Consider the following 21,287-nt stretch of genomic DNA (forward strand, 5'->3'; position numbering starts at 1 on the left):
CCAATTACAACCACAATTAACTCCAGCATTTAAAATAACACTGGCATTGATTTGAGAAATACGTCATTGCCAACATCGCCAAGGAATACATCATTGCCAGTACATAGGTACCTACCATCAATTTCCCCTCCCCCAATTTGGCGTCGTCCTCCACCACTGTCAGGTGCTCTGGGTGAGGCACGCTATATAAATGCAAGTTGTTGTTGTTGCCAAATTTTACTCTAATATTCTCCCAAGTGCAAGAAACACAACAATCATGTTGTTTCATTGAATATTTCTTCAGGTTGGTCTGCCTGTATCTCTCTTACTTTCAGCCCTGTTGCCAAACAGGTACATTTTCAGTTCCTTAATGAAGTACTCAAGTGATTCATTACTTTTGTAGTGTTAAATTAGTTCAATTGAGTTGTTCTTTATGCGTGAAGAATGGTTAAAGTTGTTTGATTTTCAAATTGATACCTCTATCTATGGCTTGCTGTGACTTTTCAAATATTGTACATTTCTCTCCTCTGATGGCCTAAGTGGATGAAGGCACCACAGATGGAAGGGGGCAGTTACCTCGAACACAAAGTTAACGTGTTTATTATCAATAGGTTGCTTTTTCAATCATTGTGTTAATCAGCAGAATTGGTGTTAGCACATCAAAAACAACTACAACAACTTTATATAGTGCCCCTCACGCAGGGCAGAGGCCCGGAGCGCTTGAACATCACAATATGCAGGGGGGGGGCAGAATTAGTTTCTTGTAACACTGCATATGTTTTCTCTGATGATGATCTACCCAAGAGGAGAAATCTTCTCAGCAGTATAGATGTCAATTCACCTATCTTCTCTTTGAAACTATAGTGTGAAAGAGATGGATCCATTCCCTTATAATTTAGATTGTTTCAAATGACAACAAAGTTGCTTGAGACAGAATCCATATTAACTTTTAAGAAGAATTAAATGAACATCTTAGAAGGAGAAATCGAAAAGGGTTTGGGGGAAAGTCAGGAGAATAATAATCCTTGTATTTAATATGGCACCTTATCACACCTTCGAGATGTCTCAAAGTGCTTCACAGAATATACTGTAAAGTGAATTGACTGTATATTTTGCGGGTGAAATGAAGAATGGGACTAAATGGAGGGCTCTTTCAAATAATCAGTGCAAATTGCCTCCTTCTGAGCTGGTTCAAAAACAATGTACAATTTTTCAGCTTTAAAATCATCTTTTATTTGTTGCAACACAGCAGTGAGGATAATTTTTTCATCAGTAAACTATCAAAAGGGAGCACTAGAGAGATTTAGATGATGAAAGCACTTCAACCTTTCAAGTCCTCAATACACTTTATTGTCTTCCCATTACACCGTCATACTATTTCTTAACTAACCTAGCAGTGATTCACATAAGGCTGTTGTAGTGTTGAAAATGGAAAGACTGGAATGGTTGAAGGAGGGTTTCTGACATACATTGGTTCCTCACAGGGTAATCGTTCTTTCTGACTGTCATTTCTGGTTACCTCTGACAGGGCATTGCTTAAATGCATCTTTATTAAATTGGAATATTTATCCGGTGTTACGTTCTTGAGAAAGCAATCATTTTACAAGCTGGTGCTCATGTGATATGTAGCAAATAAATATATTTAAATATCATGACATTTTTAAATACATCTGAATTTGTTCATAAATAACATTTTGTAGTAGTTCGCCACAGTCACTATACTTCATGATAAATCTTGTGAAGCACTTCGAGACATTCTCCAGACATGAAAGGCGCTATATCAAAAGCAAGGATTATTATTAAATTAGAACATACAATTTTATCATACCTGTTAGAACACTCAAATTTAGACTGACTCATAACTATGAAGTCTAAACCATAATATTCACAACAGGATGACACAGATAGAGACTCCTACAGCAGTAAGTAGATGTGCATCACCCTATTCCAGGAACAACCCTATTCTAGTGCAATATATTCCCAAGTGCATCAAGGCAGAGTTCCTGCCAGTCAGGCATAATATACATTAGGTACCAGCTAGAAGTATCTATCTGCAACTTATGAATGTCACTTTTTGGACATCAGTGTGCAGAATCCAGTGAGCAACCAGTGAAACCAGTTGATCTCAACATGATTAAACTGATATCAGTTAGAATACAGAGCAGGATTCACTGCAGAAGCAACTTGCCTCACTTATCAGAGTGCTTATGAATGCAATCTAAGCATCCTCTCGTGCATCTACCCCTCACACATCCAATATATCTGCAGGAAATCATTCCAATCCCATTTATCTTGCTCAAGTAATTTATGCCTGAGAAGTAACATCCCAGCACATGGAGAATTATATTTGTTTTTGTGAGTTACTTTTAGATGATTGGTATTGATTGTTCACTCCGCAGCTTTTTCCTATATATTCTTCACTCTGTTCTACTCTTGACTATCATTTGGAATGAAAAAGTTGAGCAGTGTTACTCTCCGACATCTGAGAGCAGATTACGTTAGAATCAAGTGTTTCTGAAGAAGAGGCTAATGTCCTGTGCCAGCTGGATAGCTTGAAAAAGGCAGAAATGTAGTACAAGAAATGCTTTGTTTCAAAGCAGTTTAACTGGCTTGAAGGTTCAGTTTTCATTACAAAGCTGCAGCATTACCTCATTTCCATTTCTTATTATTCACAATCAATGCCCACTCGCTGATTACAGTGGAAATCTAACCCAGGGTCTGTCCTACTGATTAAATTACTCCCAAAAGTCAGGAGAATTTTAAAGGGGAAACAGAAGTAAATCAACCAATTGACATCTTGGCTTGCCCTGAGGACAAACAACTAACAAAAATCATCAATTGCGCTCCCCATGGACGAATCAAACAATTGGCATTTCTAATGGGTTTTAGACACATGTTTGATTGGTTATATCCCCACTCTTGATATCCCGGTACCTCTTTTAAGCGGTGATGTACAAATATGTCAAGTGGAGGTTGGCAAAGAGGTGTGCAGAAGCTTTTGACTCATATCTATTATCCCTGAGCCTTACTGGGATCACTTATCTCAGTGTCCTGGGCAATAATCCGCCAAATAAAATTGTGGCTGTTTGTGGGATATGGCTGTGCACAGCTTGGCTGCACATTCACCTACAAATACAGTCATTGCACTTCACAGGATAATCCTATGAGACATCTCAACAACGTGATAATGAGCTATATAAAATGTAAGGATTATTAACTATAATAACAATAATATGATAATCATTGGATTCGATATAGCACCTTATCTCGTCTTTGAGATGTTTCAAAGTGCTTCACAGAATATACTGTAAAGTGGTTGACTGGATATTTTGTGGGCAAAATGTGGCAGCCAAATACACACAGCAGTGTCCCACAAACAGTTGTGGATTGAGTGACCAAATTATTTTTTTCTAATTTTTTTAAGGGATTATTACCCCTAGAAAAGTGATCCACCAATTGACTGACAACCATGGTCCTACTTACTGCTAGGTAAACAGAGGCATGTGGAGTAAGGAAATTTGCCCAACATTTCGCCCTGCCTGGGAATTGAACCCAGGTCCTCTCGCTCATGAGGCAAGTGCTCTAACCACTAAGCTACGGGACTCCACAAAACTATTCAATTTCCTAATTTGTTTACTCCAGCAAAAGGTGTTATATATCCTCTACCTATTGCTTGTTAACTGATACACAAATTGTTTATTATAGCTCTCCTGTAGACATTATAGAAGCCTTGTTATTACAATTAATGATTGTGGTATTTAACGTGCACTTCACATAGCGGTTACATTATTCCAAGGTGTTGACAGTGAAATGATGCAGGAAAATACAACTACTTTTGTTGCTTTGCACAATTAGTTTACTGCAGAATTTTTTTTCACTTGGACTCTAAATATGACATTTTAAAAAAGCAATGTTATGCATCATGAAGTTTCGTGTTGTTTGTGGTTTTGAATCAGAATTATACAGAGTTGTAGTCATATCTAACTTAATCTTTGAAATACTTGAAATACTTAGTGTCCTTTACACTTTTTGAACTATGTGTATTTCCCAAATCTCTTTCATAGAAAACACAAATAAAAGATTATTGCCTGAAAAGGCATTTTAGATTTAAAGCGAATAAGAGTTCGGATCTAGGAAGCTAAGGACCGTGTGTCATTTGTCGTCTACCCAGGTTCCCGACATCCTGGCTGATAATATATTTACAAGGTGCCATATGGTCAAATAAATTGTGATTAATTATAAAATATTCTTTCATCAGGAGGAAATATTTATGAACAATCAGAGGGCCTCCAACAATTACATTCTTCTCCCACTAAAACACTTTTACCTAGACTGAGGTACCGTATTTCAGCCATGCAGTACAGTGGTAAACCAAATTCCAATGCAAGAATGAGTTGAGTCACTGAATTGGGCTAATTCACCGAATGTCTGAATCTGGCCCAATTTGGAAACTTCCATCTCCGGGTGACCTGAACCTGTATTTTGCAGGAAATAGCAAGAGCCACGCAAGGGAGAACAACATCCCTCTGTAAATGCATCTCGGCATTTGTTAATCAGGGCATTGATAGATTTCTCTCATAGTTTGTGTTTCGACAAAAATCATGCTTTACAAAAATGAAATTGTACCTGCCATCTTCAAGGTTGGGGGGGGGGGGGGGTGGGAGAGAGAGGGTGGGATGCCCAGTTCTTGGTGGTATAATGAGAGATATTAGATTCTTGGCAGCATTGCCAACCTTTTTTTTAATTAACATAACGATTTTTTTTTAAAAAACTCTATTCCCTTGCAGTCTAGTAATTAAGATGCGGGAGCATTGTGGCCTCAAGGTAATGATATATCAATCCTTAACAGTTTAGTGCAGAGGAGGTTTTGTGGCCTTATGATAGCCACGTGCCTGCAATCCCCAGTAATCTAATGGAGAAAGATGTATAGCTCTTTCTGGAAGAGCATGGTAGATGCTACAACTCTTTTAAGACATGGCACTTGCACTCTTCAGATTTTAGATTTCACATTTAATAATAATAATCTTTGAATTTGATATATCGCCTTATCACATTGTTGAGACATCTCATAGCATTTCACACTGTAAGGTGGATTGAATTTGCATTTTGTGGGCAAACACAGCAGTCAATTTGAACACAGCAATGTCCCACAAACAGACATTTCCTTAGAAAAGAATATTTTATTTGCTCCCTCCAAACTGCTCTAATCCATAACGTTTAATATTATTTTTCCTTGAGTTATTATCCTATTCCCATTTAAACTTGATATGAACTCAACTTCAACAGAACTTTTGTCATAAGGCATTTTATATTCTAACAAATATACGCAAAAAAGAATATTTCAACCCCCTTTTTGTTCTTGTTACTGACTCAAGGCTATTGCACAAGGTTAAGGCCCACGGGATTAATGGGAACATATTAGCATGGATTGAAGAGTGGCTAACGGGTAGAAAACAGAGAATAGGGATAAACGGGTCATTCTCAAATTGGCAAGATGTGACTACTGGAGTGCCACAAGGATCATTGCTTGTGCCTCAGCTATTTACAATTTACATCAATGATCTAGACAAGGACATTGAATGTAATGTATCTAAATTCGTGGATGACACTAAACTAGGTGGGAGAGTAAGCTCTGAGGATGATGCAAAAAGATTGCAACGGGATATAGATAGGCTAGGGGAGTGGGCGAGTAGGTAGCAGATGGAATTTAATGTGGAGAAGTGTGAAGTTATTCACCTAGGTAGCAAAAATAGAAAAACAGATTATTTTCTAGAGGGGGAGATATTTGATAGTGTTAGTGTTCAGAGAGATTTGGGTGTCCTTGTACATCAGTCTCAAAGAGTTAGTTTGCAGGTGCAGCAAGCAACTAAGAAGGCGAACGTTCATTGCAAAAGGTTTAGAGTACAAAAGTAGGGAAGTCTTGCTACAACTGTATAGGGCATTGGTGAGACCGCACCTAGAGTATTGTATGCAGTTTTGGTCTCCTTATTTAAAAAAGAACATACTTGCCCCAGAGGGGGTGCAGCGTAGATTCACTCGGTTAGTTCCTGGGATGAGGGGACTGACCTATGAGGATAGGCTGAATAAACTAGGGCTATATTCTCTAGAGTACAGAAGAATTAGGGGAGATCTTATTGAAACATATAAGATTCTTAAAGGGCTGGATAAAGTAGACACTGAGGGACTGTTTCCCCTGGTAGGAGAATCTATAACCAGGGGTCACAGTCTTAAAATTAAGGGTCAGCCTTTTAGAACAGAGTTGAGGAAACATTTCTTCACTCAGAGGGTAGTGAATTTATGGAATTCACTACCCCCAGAAGGCTGTAGATGCTCAGCCCTTGAACATCTTCAAGGCTAAGACTGATAGATTTGTTAAAAAATAGAGGGATTAGGGGATATGGGGATAGGGCAGGTAATTAGAGTTAGGTCAGAAGATCAGCCATGATCTTATCGAATGGCGGGGCAGGCTCGAGGGGCCGAATGGCCTACTCCTGCTCCTAATTCTTATGTTCTTATGTTCAATGGAAGTCATTTTCCTTCCATTCATTCTATTAAAGCCATTCATAATGTTATAAACCTCTATTATATACCCACTTATCCTTTCTGCTACAGTATCAAAAATAATCTCAATATATAAATACACATCACATCCCTGGTAAACTTCTCACACTGCTTCACTGATTTTTCCTGCCTGTGATTCCAGAACTGCTTTCTAGAGTTGAGTGTATTTCATTCAACTTATCCCACCTTTACTATTTAATACTCCCATGTCAGGAAGGTCATACGTCTTTTGACTCTTTTAATCTTATGGTTATGGAATACTAATCCTACTTTTTCCTCTCACGCATCAAGCTATTTCTAAGGGACACAGGATTGTGATAACAAAGTTTAGTTCAGAAATTAGGAAGTTTTTTTTAAAAAAAGTTTAATCAGCACTTAGTTACCAGGAAGGGTAGTTCAGGCCATAATGCTGGACTTGTTTCCTTGACATCTGAAGATATTGTTCTGTTTCACCTTCTCTGTCCCATTACCATCTTATAGACGTCTACAAGTTCCTCTCTGGGATATCTCTTTTCAAGATTGAAGAACCTCCACTTTTCTAGTTATTCCTGAATTCTCATCCCTTTAACACTAAGATCACATTGGTACTCTCCATTTCATCGCCTTTGGGGATTGAACAGCCCCTTATGCCATTGCAATGGGAACTGCATGCATGACTCCAGATCCAGCCTAACTGGAGACCACTGTATAGCTTGTGGTTATGACATTCCTGATGTAACAAGTCAAGAAAAGATTGTATCCTATTATAATAATAACAATAATAACAATAGCACTTTATCACGTCTTCGAGACATAACCACATTTTTTATTTTTTATTTTTTCAAAGAATTATTATCCTCGAAAAGCGATCCGCCAGTCGACTAACAACCGGGTTCCTACTTAATGCTAGGTAAACAGAGGTGTGTGGAGTAAGAAAACTGCCTGGGAATCGAACCCAGGTCCTCTTGATTCTGAAGCAAGTACTCTAACCAATATCCCAAAGGACTCCATCGTAAACACTTCTATTTTAATTTTTCAGGTTTTCAGGTTAATGGACCGTCCTGTGCAGTGTAGTTGCTAATTGCAATCCCAAACACAAGGTAGAAATAACTGTTGTCAATGGATTGAAAACATTGCACGCTAAACTATCTATTTTTTACCCACTCAAATATTTTAACAATAATAACCAGCATTGAACTGGACCCTGAGTTCCATTATTCCGTTGTTAATCATAGAAAATGAAGAGTTTCTCTTGTGTTGGATTACAAAACAACACGTTATTTTAGCCTTGTCTTCAGCAATGTGCGTATTAACCCATTAAACACCAGAGTATCCTTTGTCCACCAAGAATAACATGTATGGTGTCGATAATGATTTGTTTAGTATGCTGAATGAAAGATCATTATATTGATTTGCACTGTAAACGAATGCACCTCTGCACATTCTCTAATTATAAAGTTCAGGATTGCAGATTCACGAGCAATTGTCCATTGAATGTTCTGTCAGAGAAGGTACAGTATGTATGTTGTTGCAAAAGCATCAAAGGAAATGTACTGTTCAAAGGGTTAAAGTGCAGCTGAATCCCTTCCACTTCTTGTGGTGGTGTTAATACTGATGAGTTAATAATTGACTGGCAGATTTACCTTCTGAAGTGCAAGACAGACAACAAAGCTCAGATTTTGTTTTCCTTGAGGTTGTGTGTGAAAGCCACCAGCTGGCAAACACAAAAGAGCCAGACATGAGAGACTGATGGAATTCTGAAGTGAACACCTTGTTTAACACCTGCAATACTTTAGTAGCCTACAAAGAAAGACAGTATGATCAGTCGTTGGCACACCTGCCTGCAACTGGACTGCTTAAAAACTCTTCATCTGATTCAGTTTCTATCAAATAAAAGATGCCACCACCAAGGTGATGAAAGTAAGAGCATACCCATTAAGTGCACTAAAACAGTCAAAAAGATTTAGCCTGGATGATGAATTAAGTGTTTACTGCAAATTGTAGCAGACCATCTGCTTGTGGGAGAGAGAGAAAGATATTTTGTCGAGTAGATATGCATTACTCTATCACTTGTGGTCTATAGATAGAATTGTTCAAAAGATCACTAAGGAAGCACAAAGGGTATTGTTTTATTTTGAAGATCTTTCTTGAATAGTAGCCTGGAGCACACCGTGCCATGCAAAGAAAAAGTCTTGTATCAGTGGACTAATAGAACTGAAAACTTATAACTCTGATAAATGGTTGACTTGAGAATGGGCATAAAATATCTTTTAAAGATTAACAATCAATAGTGTATGTATCGATATCTACTGTATATCTAATGAAGAACACATGGGAAATATCCAGTGTTGGTTGGTTATTGGTCCTATTTAGATGGAAATCAGAAAGTTATTATGGCCAAATTGAGAACCCAGGATAAGTCATGATCAGGGATACAGATGCCTTGCCATCTGTGCTATTACTGGCACTGGCAAACTCTTCAGAATCTCCACTGCAAATAATTGGGCAATTGCACACAATCACAAGAGAGGTTTGGACGAAGGATCTCATCCTTCCAGAATAACCATCCTACTATACTTGCATCACAGTATCAAAATGTTTTTTTAAATGAGTCCATCAACTGGCCTCAACCATCCTTCCTGATAACCTGGGCCAGGGCCAATAGAAATATGTGGGCCCACATTTTCCACTACAACGGCCCTCGGGTACTAACCTTTACACACAGTGTGCTAGGCCCCAGGCCTCTCGTGCTCTTTGCTCAAGTGCGCTACTATGGATGGAGCGGTTACAATTACAAATTTTGGGATAGCAGAATTGGCGTGTGCGGGAAATCGACTTCGCTGGTGAGTAAACCTTGATAGCAAAAACAGCTGCGTCACACACTACTGTACTACAACACAATCAAAGCGAGTGCTCTAACCACTGAGCTACAGGACTCCATATACTTGAAGGAGCTTATTTCTGAGCATGAAGCTTTTTTGTACTTGTTCCTGGATGAGACCACTGATTCCAGTGGGCGCAGTGTACTGCCAGTGCTGGCATAGCCACTGCAGAAAGTTGGGGAGAAGTCTCTTCTTATTGGAATAGAATTCTTGCAGCGAGTCAACCACACTACTGTGTCGCAAGCTCTTCTAAGAGTCCTAAGTGTAAAAATAGTTAACTTTGATAAAGTGCTTGCAGTTGCCACAGACAGTGCAAGCTACATGATCAAAGCATTTGACACAATTCTGTCGGGATTGCTTCCTAACGCAATACATTGTTATAAGCATTGCCCATCCTCTGAACTTGAATTTGGAAATTTTGCTTGTTATACCTGAGAACTTTAAACACAGTGGTTGCTATGATCAAGAAAGTCTTTTGCCAAAGTCCAATGTGCCGACATCAGTACTTGGAAGTTATAGAGAAGAATGATGGAATTAAACCACAAATGCCAGTCATCACTGTTCAGATGCCTAACAGAAGAAAATATAAAGATTCTTCTCATGTTAAAATTTAACCAACACTAAACTTTTGGCTGAGAATTGTTTGTTTGTTTCTGTGAAAATTTGATTTTAAAAATTTTAATTTCTCTGCAAACTGTGTACTTTTGCATCTTTTGAAAGGTGTTATGTGCTTTTTTTTAAAGAAAACATTAATAAATTATTTATTTTCAATAATCTATGATGTGTTATTTCTTCATGTTTTAGTTTTTAAAAATGAGCAAAGAGAAAACAATGTAGGTTAGCAGCAAAATGCGTCACTCAATAGCACCAACCAAACTCTGCAATTCCCCAACAAAATTCAGCAAAACCCTCCACAATTTCCCAAAAGATTTGTAAAGCGCTCGGCATTATTTTGCAAATATTTCCGCACTGCTCTATTGGCTCAGCCGATAACTACCTCTTGGCAAATAAATGCTTCCTACTGTGTGTCCTTAAATTGCTCTTTTCGACCATAAAACGGCATCCCCTTGTTCTACTGTTAATCCCATTTAAAATTTTGTATACCTTTATAAAGTCCCTCTGAGATATCTATTTTAACGTCTGAAGACCCCTAGTTTGTCTAATCATTGCTTATAGCTCATTCTGCTAACAATGGGGAACATCATCGTTGTTCTCTACACTGCCTCCAGGGTCTGGGCAGCCTCTTTATGTTGTGTGGTCCATACTTGGTGTGTCTGACTCCTACACTCACCAACTTGTAAAAAGTGGTGTCAATGAGTTAAGCCGGTGGCTTCAGAGAGATTCAGGAATCCATCATGTTGGTTTTGCAAAGCGGACAAGACAGGCAAATAAGAAACCTGAATTAAACTAGTCACATCTATGATTCCTCTGGTGAGGCCACCAACAATAATAAAATAATGAGTGAAATTATGGGTTTACTTCTTCTCATGCTTTAACTTCATTAAATCAATCTATGCTTTGTTATTGGATGCAAAAAAATGATGTTTTAACTTAATGATGGTAATGATAAAATGAAAAACTGTGAACACTGGAAATCTTAAATAATAAGAGAAAATGATTGATCTGCAGCTGAAAGAGAGACAGGTTAATGAGTGTGACCCTTCCTCAGCATTCATGGTAACGGTGATAGACCCTGTGCATTATTGATAGTGATGAGAGTGAGGGGTACTTAGAAGCTTATGAGGGGAAGCAATTGTACATTTGAAGCCTTACATTTTAGATTTATTTTATATGTAGAAGATAGGTTAACAGTGAGAATTTACAAACCAATATCAAACTGTATTTTTCTTGTTTAAACTTTCAGACATCTTGTCCTGCCATCAATATCGGTCTCATTAAGCATAAACAATATAATTCTACTGTGGGATTTTATTTCTCTTATCTTTATTTTCAATAAAGAATGTGTGACTTCAGTAATTTAGCAGAATTACATCAAAGAAACCAACCTTGTTAATACATTCAGGGGACATTGCAAGTCCTCCAAGAAATGTTGGGAGCCTGGGAGCTCCGATCTCATCCATTATAGATCACAAGGCTCCCAGTCATATGTATGAATCATTTTGAGATATCCTCTTGATGTAAAATGCACTATATAAATGTAAATTGTTGTTGTTGAATCTGTGGTCTCTAAGTGGCTTCTTTTTCTAGCTCTCCTAAATGTCAATGAGTAACTTCCTAACCTCTTACCAAGTGCACTGAGTGGTAGTCACTGCACTGAGCAGGGGAGCAATCTCCTTTTATGGCTTTTTCCTGTCCACAGAATCTAGGAATGAGATCTTAGGAAGCACTTTGCGTTGGTACTTTTAGTGAAAGGCACTAAATGCAAGTTATTGTTGATGACAGCTCTCCTTCCAATCATATCTTGAGCAATTCATAAAACTCTGACACCAAAGAATCCAAACCTCCTGACTAGGGTGGATATTATTTTCATCGGTTTATGAACTTATTCCTCAACTTTGTTTCTCAAACCTGGATAAATGTACATAATGATCAGTTATAAGCATGCCTAGATCCCACAGAGCAAGGGATTATCCATACCACTGATTGATTTCTTCTTTATGCTTCTACTGGCATTTGACATCCACCAAATGGCCATTATTTATGTGTCAGCCTTGAAAGTGAGCGAGGTGAGCATGATACAGGTATCACACACAGCTTCCATCACTGCAAGTGTTCACATCATCCTATCAGGGAGTCCTGATAATCATATCTGCTATTCCTTTAAAACTTGTGTCTTTCCACAGTTAAAGGCACCATCTTCACTCAGTAGCACTAAGCTATAATATTCCTTCCAAATGCAATGGTTGAATAGCTTAATCAAGGAAGATAAAGCCCAGAGTCGTAATGGTAGGATGATCCTAGCTGGACAAGCATGCTTGTTCACAATAGCAAGCATCATGGTTTTAGCTGCTTAAACTCCAGCAGTATTCTAACACCCACTTTGGGGTCCCCAAGTCTTGCCAACCTGTGTCCAATACCTCTGTGATGTGGTGAGAAGGGTACAACTCTCCAAAGAGAGCATACGCAATCCATTCTAGGCAAACACAAATTGCCATGAATATATGGAACTCTCTGCAGTTTGAGTTGGATACTCTTAAGCATGGTGCTGGATTTCCACTTGTACCAGACTCCTAGCTAACACCACAAAAAATAACCTGTCAGCAATTATTGTCTTCTTGGAAGAGATACCTGATGCTGGCTGGTGTTTACTGAACCATATCCAACATTCTTGCCTTCAGAACAGCACAACAAAATACGAAATTGTGGTGTTCCTCAAAATATTGTTTTATTTTAAAACCCATTTTAACAACAGTTTAAAATTCTGATCTAAAGCATCACACGTGCCAATTGATAGTGTATATCTTTAGATACCTGACTAGGAACTGTGTGATACAGTATTGCCTAGGGATATTACAATTGCCAAAAAGAATAAGATAAAAATGAGTAATTCTTACTTTAAATGTAGATCTGCCAAGAAGTTATCGTGCATGTCTAATTCGGGTCCTTTCCAATGGGATTGGAATTTATAAACACTTTAAATAGCCAAATAACATCATAAGCTGTGCATGATGAAAAACCTAGAGAAGTACACCTGAAGTGTGTTCGCTTTTATCACAACGATTGTTTGTAAACTCTGCAGCAGCAGAATTGGAAGAACTGACAGACTTTAAAGGACAAAAAAAAAGAGATGAGGGTCAATGAATTCTCCATGGATGAGTTATCTTCCCCTATCTGAGGCCCAATTCAGATGACAACTCCCAGGAGTACCTGTTCTCCATATCACATCTGGTTCTGCCAAATTAGAACAAAAACATTTCCTCGGTCCCTGGCAAGAATTAATGGGTCATTGTATAACTCATTGAAACTGCAAATCACAGACAGCAGAATGGATTATTTATGACCCTGAAACCTTGATTCTGTTAAGGAGTGAATAAGCTTTGTTGGTTATGGGTGGCATTATATTATCATATTGGGTTACAAGTGCTGCAAGAAATAGATAAATGACATTGAACGCAGATTGTGGTCAACCGACACTGAAGCTCAATAGGACCAGAATGCCACTATGTCCATCATTCACTTTGTGGAGGAGTGAGGAATGTATCGAGACACAAAAAGTTAAGACCACCCAGATGCACAAAGATAGAAATAATCAAGTCTCTCAATTAATGCAAATATTTTCAGTATTATTATTAGAAAAATAATAAAATAATAATAATCCTGGCATTTGATATAGTGCCTATGACATTGAATTGCCTCAGAGTACTTCACCAGGGAGTTGATGTCAAATTTTGTGGCTATAATGCATCAGCTATTTTGCACACGGTATGAACCCACAAACAGCAAAGGAATGAATGATCAATGTATCTGAAGCTTTTTTGTTAAAACATCAGAATAGATTCCCTTCTCTTTTCGAGTAGTGTCATGGATCATTTAACATCTATCTGAAGATGTAACCAGGACCTTGGTTTATAATAATAGAGTAATAACAATAATCCTTGCATTTGATATAGCGCCTTATTATGTCTTTGAGATGCCTCAAAGCGCTTCACTGTATATACTGTAAAGTGAATTGACTGTATAATTTGTGGGTGAAACACATTTGAAAGCACCTTTCATGTCTGAAGGATGTCTCAAGACACTCCGAGGATATACTGTAAAGTGTACTGACTGTATTTTGTAGGTTTAACTTTTCATCCAAAGAATGGCATGTCTGCCAATGCAATACTTAGATCCCATCATAATTGTGCAGCTTTCAGAGTTAAAGTCACAAGAAGAGTCACTCAAATTAATACTTATTTTACAGTTAAAGTAGGTAAAATTGTTCCTTGCTGTGGGACAGAGAACTGGTGTTTTATGTTGTTATTTCTGATTAATGTTCAATCTTCAAGCTTCAAACTGTTGAAATATTAAGAGCAATGTAAAAGCTTTTCTAAAAGTTTCATTAATTTCATAAATCCTGTAACTTTTTAAGGCTAATCTTCAAAAAATTGATTATAGGAATATAAATCATGAACTGATAGAGCTTTTTATCAAAGGAATGAAAACCCATCTCCCAATTCAAAATTATTCAAGAGACATTTTGCTTTATCTGAAATTCCACTTGTTCATTACTGAGCATTAGACACAAAATCTCTTGCAAAATCACAAAAATTCAATACAAGACATAATTTTTACATAGATTTTACTAATGGCAGATGGATATCAATGGATACCAATGGTCTTGTGCAGGCCTAAACATTGCTGTCTAACAAAACAGATACCTGGAGATGGATGGTAAATCATAGGTTAGTTTAATAACAACAACAACAATATGCATTTATATAGCACCCTTCATACCAGACGGCATCTTGGAGTGCTTAACAATGGTGGAGCCCGATGATAAGATGGGGGAAGGTGATCGTAGGCACAGTTGAAGAGGAAGATCTTGAAGCGCAACCTGAAAATGGTTGGAGAGCGGGCAAAGCGAATGGATTGAGGGAGAGAGTTCCACAGCTTCGGGTTATAGTGGCTGAAAGCATGGCTACTGATGGTGGGGTGGAGGGTCTGGGGTACAAGGAGGAGGCTGGAGCCAGTTGAGCGAAGGCAGAGGGCAGTAGTGTAAGGAGAAGGCAGGTTGGAGAGATAAGGGGATGCCAGGGTGTGAAGGGATTTAAGTGCAAGAGTGAGGATCTTGAAATCGATCCGCTCTGTAACAGATATCCAATGGAGTTTGACAAGGACTGGGGTAATGGAGGTACAGAGTTTAGTGCGAGTGAGATTGCCAGCGACGAAGTTTTGAATTGGTTGAATTTTGTGAATAGTGGATTTGGGGAGACCAGTGAGGAGTGGGGCTGAGAAGTCGAGGCGGGAGGTGATGAAGGCAAGGACGGTGATTTTGGCAGCTTTTGGTGTGAGATACGGTCGGAGGCGGGCAATGTGGTGGACCTATATCTGGTCCTGGCCATGGACCAGATGTGGGCAAATTATAGCTCACTATTGCCATTTCAGGTCATTAATATGGTCTCCTCTGCTTGCTATTAACTTTGAAAAATAGTGGGGTTTATGGTAATTTTGCTTTTATTGTATAGGGAAATAAAGTATGACTTTGTGGAGTTTAATGTGTGGGATTTGGAAAAGGATCGATGAATAGCAAATCCCGGGTCTGTTCCCACCAACCCTCTGGACTCCAATTGGACAAGGACTTTATGTAACTCAAAACTAAGATTGTCATCTGAGCGATGTTCCAAAGGCTCAGTCTTAACACATCCAATAATCACTATCTACAAATGCCTTTGTAAATCTATCAAATCTATCCTCATTACCAATGGTCAAGTGGTCTATTTACTGTTATTGAACTTTAATCTCCTACCTGGTGGCCTAAATTACTGTTGTGATGATACATTAATGAAAGAGCAGCAATTAGCACAATCGTACTTTAAATTAATTATGGGCAATTACCTCATGTTTACCACCCTGAAAGCATTAACAATGCTTGTTTCTTCTGTTCGCAAACGTAGACCTGCTGCACATTCCTCACCTCTTCTGCACCATCATCATTAATGACCAAGCCATCAGCTACTATGACCCTAACCTCCACACCGCCCTCTCACACCTTTTCTATTGGACTTTAAATTTGTCTCTACAAATTTGACCGAGTTAGACAGTAGTAATAATAATAAAAATACTCCTTGTATTTGATATAGCGTTTTTCGCATCTTCTAGACGTCTCAAAGAGCTTCACAGAACAGAAATGAATTGACTGTATATTTGTGGGCGAAATGCGGCAGCCAATTGCACACAGCAGTGTCTCACAAGCAGTCGTGGATTGAAATGACCAATTTATTACTGTTTTTTTGAGGGATTATTATCAGGTGTGTGGAATAATGAAACTTGCCCAAGGTTTCACCCTACCACGAGTCCTGTAGCTCAGTGGTTAGAGCACTCGCTTTGCAAGTGAGAGACCTGATTTCAATTCCAGGCAGGGCGAAACCTTGGGCAAGTTTCCTTACTCCACACGCCTAATAATAATCCCTCCAAAAACCCAAAACAATAATAAATTGGTCATTTTCAATCTACGACTGTTTGTGGGACATTGCTGTGCGCAATTGGCTGCCGCGTTCGCCCACAAATATACAGTCAATTCACTTTACAGTATATTCTGTGAAGCGCTTTGGGACGTCCTCCCGACGTGAAAAGCGCTATATCAAATGCAAGGATTATTATTATTATTACCAGGAATTGAGGCTCTAACCACTGAACTGCAGGGGCTGATTTGAACCTACTCTGATGCCTTGCTTCAGTTTTTCATTTTGCATAATTCATCTTATTTGCGTAAAATCATGAAATTATGATATTGTAAAACCATTCTTCAAAATTTATGAGCAAATTGTTCCAGACTCTGATTAAAAAAAGGCTTCGGTATATATGCATTTCCATGTATGCTTTGAAAATTAAGGTCTTAATGCCATCTTTTAATAAGATGGCTAGACTTGTTACTACATGTATTGCTAAGATTTCAAACAATGGGGTGAAATTTGTGATGTTCATCTGTACCTCGGTTGTATTTTTGTATTTCTTGTGAAGCAGCATATTGTTTAGATATATAAATAGGTGAGGATTAAGGCACAGAAATCCACCACTGGATGAAGTGACAGTCAGTAAACAACCCTATGATAAATTACTATTTCAAACTAAGCTAAACTTTTGTTATGAGATGATGTGCTTGACCACTGAGGGTTAAAACGTACATTCAGCTGAGTTTAAAAGAGCCACCTGCACAGAAAGGAGGAGCAAGCCCATACAGAACACCAGCTGAGGTGATGTGACATTAAAACCATCAATGGTTTCTTTTGAACATGTTTCTATCAATAAGGTTTTCCATCCCATCTTTCATTCGTGTACCTGCACAATAACTTAATGAAATAGGTGCATCAAATGTTATCATGTGGGCGAAATTGTATTTGTGGAATGAATACAAATAAAAACTTTTTTCCAATGTTCCGATCCTAAATCTAAAAACTGAAAATCACTGTACCTAATCCGCAGTGTTCCAGCTATTAAACCAACGACACATGTCAAGATTTAGATCCGGCTCATAGTACTGCTGTGGTTAAATCATGCTCACTGAGAACTTTAGAAATAATATTTACTGCCTTTGCTTGCTTATTTGTGAAACTATCTATTATACATTTCTATGCTTCATTACACTTTAAATACAGTGAAACTGAAACTGCTTGATGAGAATCCTCCTTGAATAACTCATTCGTTGGGCAAGTTTCCTTACTCCACACGCCTTTGTTTACTTAGCAGTAAGTAGCCACCCGGTTGTTAGTTAATTGGCAAATCGCGTTTCGGGTGGTAATAATTCCTTCAAAATAAATACAAATAATTTGGTCACTTAATCCACAACTGTTTGTGGGACACTGCTGTGCACAATTGGCTGCTGCATTTCACCCACAAAAATATACAATCAATTCACTTTACAGTATATTCTGTGAAGCGCTTTGAGGCATCTCGAAGATGTGATATATCAAATGCAAGAATCATAGGATTATTATTCTAATAGTGACCAGTTAGTACAGTATATGGTTTATTGTTTGTCAGTTTGGGATGATTGTGGATCATGACCAGCAATAGCAAACCAGCTCATTACTCTCTATTTTCTGTTTCCCTTTATAACTGCAAAGTTCTCAATTGGTTCTCAATTGGTTTAGAAAAAAAAACAAAAAAGAGTGACTGGTTACATGTTCTCAGCATTTAAAGAAAAGTAATCATCAATGACAAGGTAGGTTAATTTACACCTCAAACCCAAGCATTCTTTAATTTAACTAGAATCCTGTTCCAAAACAATCTGGGAGAATGTATTTAAACATGAAGCTGGTTGGTTGAAACTGACTTGAAAACATATTTTCATCAATTGTATTGTATTTAACGTTGCCTGAAATTACTGTAAATTATTTGACTGATTTTGTCTCATATTAAGGTGTGCTCTCAGGAGAATGCTATGGTTGGAAGCATTTCGCCTAATTAAGGTACTACCAACCAAACCAAGTTGTAATACAATTAAATCTATGTCTGTTCAGTTAAATTTGTCAGTTTGGTTGAGACGGTTGTTTCTGAGTTAGTGGTTATGGGTTCAAGTCCCACTCAGGGACTTGGAACTCATATAGTCTAGGCTGATACTCAAATAAAGTGCTTAGATGTGCTACAGTGTTGAAGGTGTTGGTCATTCAGATGAGCCATTAAGCTGAGATACCTTCTGCCTGACAGATGGATGTTAAAGCTCCCATAGCAGTATTCAAAAAGAGAGGGGAGTAGGACAGATATACCAGGAGGTTTTTCTTTTCCCAAAGGGTATTTAATGACTGGACAAGGTTACCAGGCCAGGACCTGCACTCATTTAGCTTGAACTAATCTTCTGATCTTGTGATCTCCCGCTGTCCTAGATAACAATCCCTCAAATAAAATTGGTCATTCGCTCTGTGGCAGTTTGTTGGACATTGCTATACACAAATTGGCTACCATGTTCACCTACAAGTTACAGTCATTACACTTCACAGGAAATACTGTGAAACGTTTTGAGATGTCCTCCCCTCATGAAAGGTGCAACATCAATTGCAAGAATTATTATTTATTGTTATAACAGAACAAAATAACTATAGGAAAGATGATGTCCTTTCCAAACAATTATGAATTTGTTCTCATATGAAAGGTTTATTTGTTTTTTTGACCAGTAATACAAAAAACACTTCAGTGTAGTTCATTTTTCATTGTTTTTGAAGGACACAGGAGGTATGAGTGACTGCCAAATACAATCATTGTGCAATTCAAATCATTGACCATGGGACATTTGTACATCAACAGAGGGTTAAGACATTGACAATATGTTTTTGTTCATTAGATGACATAACAACCAAATGCAGCTGAAGACAACGTTAGCAGGTATATGTAATCCTTAGTGCACTGTCAATGCTTTTTTCATCAGGATGACACTGACTGAACGGATTCCAAATTCCTAAAGTTGACCATCTGTCACAAGATCAAGACTGAAGAGCCCTTGGCTTGTCTACTCAGTTCATTCCTGAAACATTGTGATTATCCTTATTGCTCTCCTCTGTACTGCCTTTTGAGCTTTGGGAGACACTTATGTCATAGTGCCCAGAATTGCAGCAGTATTCCAGGTGTGGCTTGATTGAGTAGCTTGATATCTGGGGATCTAAACCCAACTGGTTTGGCATTATATCCCAGCATCCTATTTGCCGTGTTTATTGCTGCCTCGCACTATTTTGATATGGTGAGCAATGAGTCAATTAATAGCCTGGATCCCTTTCAGCTTCCCTCCCACTTGGCAAGTTCTACCGCATCCATGAAGAACATTTGATTCCTATTCTTACTTATAAACGGTACCTTGAGCCTCACTTGACGAAACAAATGGATGCTTATTTTTGTGGATCAAACTATCTAAATGGATGATGAGATCTACAGAGAAGCTCCTGGGTAAGGTAAGTAAGATTTGGACTCTCATTCCAAGGGGCTGGTGTGAAAAAACAGAAAAAGTCACATTGGGACATACTAGAGCAAATTGCTGTGGAAAGCGCAGAGAGAGTTTATCTCTGTACTTTACTGTGCAAGTGCTTCATGTTTACGCCAGGTGCCATAAATTCCACCTAGACAGCCGAGAAGACCATTTTGTCTTAAAATTAAGATTGTACAGAATTGTGCAAAGTTCTTAAATTTAGTCTCAATTTGAAATTTTGAGACAAATTAGTTTTATGGGCTAAGATTAGTTGAAATTTCAGTCCTCAGCCACCTGAAAAAGGGAAACAGTTCACTTCCTGAGATTAATTCACTTCTCCTTAATGAGCGCAAAATTCACCCAAAAAACAACAAAAGCTACCTTGCCTAACTCTCTGGAACTCGTTCCCGAAAACCTTCCACCTTGCACTTCCCTTCTCCACTGTCAAAGCACTTCTAAAAACCTATTTCTTTGACTTTGCCTTTGGCCATTTCTCTCATACACCCCCAAAAGATGGATTGTGATGATAATCCCGGAGTAGAGGAATAACTTCTAGAAGAGTCTGCTTCTATCCCTCCATTTCGCCCTGTTTTATCTTTATATCCCTCTTTAAAACTTACTTCTTCGACCGCTTCTATGGTCACCACCTCCTCCCCTTTGTCCCTTGCTCAGCATCCAAATCTGCCACTGTGAAGCATTCCTCGACATTATCCTAAGTGAAGTGAGCTATATAAATGCATAAATATTGTTGTTGTAGAGCAAAGCATTTAGAAAAGATTTTAGTCACTGTTGCAGGTGTCCTTGGTGTTAATGCTACATTAATTAAAAAATAGATAATGTGTTTTTATTTTTCAAAGCTGTAACCAGTACTGTAGAGTCCTGTAGCTTAGTGGTTAGAGCGCTCGCCTCGCACACGAGAGGGCCTGGGTTTGATTTCCAGCAGGGCAAAACATCGGGCAAGTTTCCTAACTCCACACGTCTCTGTTTACCGAGCAGTAAATAGAAACCCAGTTGTTAGTTGATTGGCAGATGGCTTTTCCAGGGGTAATTATCCCTTCCAAAAAATAAATAAATCATAATAACATATCTATGACTGTTTGTATGACACTGCTGTGCACAATTGGCTGCTGCGTTTCACCCACAAAATATACAGTCAATTCACTTTACAGTATATTCTGTGAAGCACTTTGAGAGACTCGAAGACGCAATAACGTGCTGTATCAAATGTAAGGATTATTATTATATATTATTAAAACTATTTTCTGTCTTATCTCAAGATAAATGAAATAGAATTGAAATGAGAATGATATTCTACAACCTACTACAACAAT

The 21,287-nt window shown here is 38.2% G+C and overlaps 1 non-coding gene across 1 annotated transcript; it reads right to left on the reverse strand.

Annotated features, from left to right (window-relative positions):
- Positions 1-3,509: 3,509 nt before the first annotated feature.
- trnam-cau lies at positions 3,510-3,583 on the reverse strand. The gene has a single exon. It is a non-coding gene; the product is annotated as a tRNA-Met (tRNA).
- Between the last annotated feature and the right edge of the window lie 17,704 nt (positions 3,584-21,287).

The sequence above is a fragment of the Callorhinchus milii genome, unplaced genomic scaffold (assembly GCF_018977255.1).
Source record: "Callorhinchus milii isolate IMCB2004 unplaced genomic scaffold, IMCB_Cmil_1.0 Scaffold1, whole genome shotgun sequence".
In the NCBI taxonomy this organism is placed as follows: domain Eukaryota; kingdom Metazoa; phylum Chordata; class Chondrichthyes; order Chimaeriformes; family Callorhinchidae; genus Callorhinchus; species Callorhinchus milii.